We start from the raw sequence: 5,031 nt of genomic DNA on the forward strand, positions 1-5,031 counted from the left end.
TCGACACCATCGCCATGCCACATGTCGAATAAGTAATTATGTCAGAAATCGAAATTTTTTGGAGAATGAAAAGATTAACTTATCACACATGATGCACCCCGATATTAAACATATTTGCAACAAAGTACAAATATTTTGTCTACATTAGAACATGGCCACTCCTCATTTGTAAATTTACACTGTTTCACTGTTCATGTGTGTTTACTTTGCAAGTCATATTACGAGAAGCAGTACGGCTATGGAGATGCTGAACTTCGATTGTCAAAAGTCGTAGCTCGTTGTCGGGCTGCATCGAAAATATGCTTCAGTTTATAAAAGGAACTTAAAATTCCAGGTTAAATGTACCTGTTTCGAGTTTTCTCCCATATACCGCTAGTACAGGAGCATCCAGATAAAAACAAAAACGAGAACACTGCACATCATGTTCTACGAAATACGTCAGAAATACAAACATTTCAGTTCTCTTTATTGTTGAACGAACATGTTGAAATAACGTCAGAGCTTCACTCGTATGCTTTATATTTTTGATATGATGTCTCACGGCAAGCATAATGGAGGGGCAACTACGCTTTCACGAACTGAGTCAGTGCATTTACATTTGGTGGATGCAAAGGTTTTAGCCTGGGGGCCGGTCGAACAATTCGCAGGGGAAACTCAGCAATTAATGTGAAACCGATTTGCACGCGGCCCTTGTTCCACTAGGGACTTGCCGAACACCATTCCCCCACGCATGTCTCGATACAGGCTGAAAAAAAAAATAAAATAAAATAAAACAACGTGAACGCGCAGCCTCCGGACAGCCTGTTTCGGACGATCTCGACTCATTGCGATTGTTCCCGCATCTGATAATTACAACCTAATGCCACAGTCAGTCTGATTACAACACCTCTGATTTTCAGGTGTTCGTCAATGAAACAATAAAGAATTTCGTCCCACATAAATTGTCAAGGGAACCTGTTGTCAGGCTCTCTGTGGAAGAAACTTATTAATCTTTCATGAACTCGTTAACAGTTACATGCTCAGCGCCACTTAAGAAATAGCCGACCAGTGATTGCCTAGGCATGTCTAGTTCATTGACGCATACTGCTCACCAGACTAAAACGGAAGATTTATGATGGAGTAAATGAAGTGCATAATCCAGAATAGCAACTATAAAATATAGCAGCGATGTCAGGGAGAAAAGTAAGTTGATAGCTTCTTTCCAACCTGATGTCCAACAGTGGTGATACTATAATTTAAATAATTCTAAAGTAAATGAACACACAAATCACAATAAAAATGAAAAAAAAAAGACTACGGCTCATTTTATATGTTGAGGCAAGAATGTTTACTTATTAAGAAAGATAAAAAGAGAGTATACATTATCTAAAACTCATTCTTCTTGCTCTCTTCAAAGTAAAAATCTTATATGTTGCGTACTCTAGACGATAACTTTGTTGCCTTGGTTCTGGCAGGCTGTTCTCCAAACCTCTGAAATTATTGAGAAAGGACATCTTAAATCCGCCAAAAGTTAATATATTAATAATTTTTATTTTCTTCTAGTTTCAATTTTAACGCATCATCAAGGTGATACATACAACGTAACATGCGAGAATGGTTCGTTGATACTAAAAGCTCTGGCAGTACACAGAATCAACTGTGATAAACATCACTGTTTTACTATATAGTTAACTGTTGACGTGACATGATCAAAAACCGCTTCACTGCTGTTTAATGAGGAAGAAAGTTTCAAGAGTGGGAATCAAAATCATAGTTGAAGGGCTATCAGTGATTACACTCGCTGATGACATTGCTACAGTCAGTGAAAGTGAAGAATTACAGGATACTTCGAATGGGTGAACAATCTAATGAGTACAGAATAAAATGGTCTGGTATAATTTATTTTAATAGCTCTATTTAGCGAAACAGGTGTATATCTATCTATGTATACCTCCTTACTCCACACGTGACCTTACTACATGTGGTGGAAGGTTCGTTTATTACACTATAGTTTTGAGATCTCTTTTTTTTTTAATTGTTTGTCATTTGCTTACTGAAACGAAACGTCTGATAAAAATGACTGTAGGCAGGTGGTGGACGTTTACAGTCATACGGACTGAATGGCAGTGAAACTATATAATAGAGGGAGAGATGATATAGAGACAGAGAGCGAAAAAGGGAGATTATGAAGGTTATTGTAGCTCTAATAACCTTAACAGATAGGTAACATACAATGTATGCTTAGCAGTTCATCACGCCACTAGGTGCTGTAACACCAAATGAGACATTTCGAACAAGTAGGCCGATCACCGTAGCAAGGGTCGACCATCTCATGTTTTTATCGCCGTAAAAGAGCGTAAAATGTCACTCTCAATGCCATATCGTCATCGGAGCATATCAGGGCTAAACACATACAAACACACACACACACACACACACACACACTCACACACACACAGAGGCAACAAACAGACCATGAGGATCATACCTATCACCATCAGTTATGGCCACCTGCTTAATAGTGTGTTGGTCCACATTTGGAACGTAATTCAGCAGCGATTCTAGATTCAAGTCTTTGGAGTCTTTCCGAGGTATCTGACACCAGAAGCTTAGGCACAGGTCACGCAGTTTTGGGCTGGTGTTATGTGGACACTGAGACGGCGGCAGATCGCGTCACAAATTTGTTCCATTGGGTTCAGATCACGAGTATTTGGTAGAATCTCATGTATTCACGAAATATTTATAGTGTGAGAATTTTGGTTATGAAGTGGATGGCTTTGTTGTCTCTAGGCTTGTCAGTGAGCTACAAAAAACGCAACAATAGCTCCGAAAATGCTCGTTTTCGTAGAAAATGGTAGATAAATTTTGATCATTTTGAATTCAGTGTATCATTTCTGACGCAAAACTATCGAAGGTTCGTGGCACCAAACGCCCACGAACAGGTCACGAAAATCTCGGCCCTTGTTATTTGGGCTTATAAAATTATAGGACGCAGCGGGGCTACAACAATAATTTCAAATCACATATTTTTCCCTGGCAATTTTAACTATATTTTCCATTTCGTAAGTAGTAATATTTCTACATGTATGTCTGTACAAGGCCTGGAAGGTTGTTGGATGAAAATGCGTTTCGGTGGGGCTTTTCGGATGGTGGTTGGAGCTATTTGGTTGATGCTAATTACGGGCATGTACACAAATAAATTAGATAGGCGTTTATTAGAGAACAATGATAATTTCTATTTTATGCTGATTAGGCTTAATATAGCCAACGGCCTTGCGGCAGTGGTAACACCGGTTCCCTTCAGATCACCGAAGTTAAGCGCTGTCGGGCTGGGATAGCACTTGGATGGGTGACCATCCGGTCTGCCGAGCGCTGTTGGCAAGAGGGGTGCACTCAGCCCTTGTGAGGCAAACTGAGGAGCCACTTGATTGAGAAGTAGCGGCTCCGGTCTCGGAAACTGACATACGGCCGGGAGAGCGGTGTGCTGGCGACATGCCCCTCCATATCGGCATCCAGTGACGCCTGTGAGCTGAGGATGACACGGCGGTCGGTCGTTACCGTTGCGCCTTCATGGCCTGTTTAGTTTTAGTTTAGGTTCAGGCTTAATATACGATAAAAATTACAAATTGACAGAAATTAACCTTCCTGAAATGTTCTTGATCTTGTATTAATCACATTCAGCGTCCACAGAGAAATGGCTTCCGACATCTCGCAACGGCACGGTATTCATGATCCTTGGTGGCACACTTTTGGCTCGGATCGATTCACTTTTACCTTCATCTGCAACAATTTACCATTTTCCCTCTCAGAATCACATTTTCATTGCATCGATTTTTCTGCAGAATCATTTAAGGGCAGGACCTCTTCGAAATTGCGATCTGAATCTTTGTCCAAAATTTTTCTTTTAATTTTGGTAGCCGTTTTATTGAATAGGCCTACATTGGTTCTCTTTCTGGCACCGGTAGTCTTTCAGCTAATTTCTGTACCGATTAGGCTTGGTGATGTGATACCAGTTTCACATCAATGGAAAATATTCCTTCTCTTGTTTAGATCACCTGCAGCGTCCTCGGGGGAAATTGCTTCCGACCTCTCGCACCGACGCAGTATTCATGAAAACAGCTGAAACACTTTTGGCATTGTATCCACTCATTGGCATTGTATTCACTCACTTTTATCTCTGTAGAACTTGAACATTCTGCCAGGTAGAACTCAACTTTATATCCCATCACGTTTTCTTAAGAATCATTTAGGGTCACATCGTGGAACTGCAGTTTAAGTCAGTGTCTAGATCTTTTCTTTCAGTTTTGGTAGCCGTCTTCGTAAATAGGTTTACACTGACTCTCTTTCTGACACAGGTACTCTTTTATCGTCACAATTAGGCTCAAAAGAGCTCTTTTTTACTTATATGTGATTCCAATCCGCCCTTCCGACAGCGATGTTTTCTGGAGATATTGTGTGACGAGCGTTTGGTACACCTCTGAACGTTTTTCTTTCAGGTTGTCAGGTTGTTTTCGTGGAGAAGGAAGGGCATCTCGAATGGAGACATACGAGAGTTGACGGACTGCCGTTAGTTGCACCGTCTTCTGTGGTTCTGATTCAGAAAGATCTCCAGGGGCAGCAAACCGGCAATCCTCAATTAAACATACAGATTTCCGTAAAGAAAAACCCATTTGCAGCTAAGCGGACTGACGCAGTTCGCACACATGATTCGCTGAAGGTGTTGTTGAAGTGAGCTTCGCCCATTTCGCTGTTGAGATTTCTTTGCCGCCGTTTTGTTGCCGTCTGAAAGCATTGGGCGTTGAGGACCTTGAGACCACATCTGTCCAAGCGCTCTAATACATAGGCAGTGGGTGACGGTAAACAGAACATTTCTATCTCATTATCCTGGCGTAATTACAACGCTGCAGGGGAAGAAAGTGACAGAGGCCCATCAGAAATAGGGAGTAATTTTCGCGGCACACTATTTGCTTGAAAAATTCTGAGGTGTCTCAGAATTATTTCCACTTCCATCCACGCCTGGAACAGATCCATTGTGGAAGTTAATAGTGAATT

General features: G+C 41.1%; 1 pseudogene; it reads left to right on the plus strand.

Annotated features, from left to right (window-relative positions):
• Positions 1-3,242: 3,242 nt before the first annotated feature.
• LOC126268255 (5S ribosomal RNA) lies at positions 3,243-3,360 on the plus strand (annotated as a pseudogene).
• Positions 3,361-5,031: the final 1,671 nt, after the last annotated feature.

This window comes from Schistocerca gregaria, chromosome 4, assembly GCF_023897955.1.
Source record: "Schistocerca gregaria isolate iqSchGreg1 chromosome 4, iqSchGreg1.2, whole genome shotgun sequence".
NCBI classification, from domain to species: domain Eukaryota; kingdom Metazoa; phylum Arthropoda; class Insecta; order Orthoptera; family Acrididae; genus Schistocerca; species Schistocerca gregaria.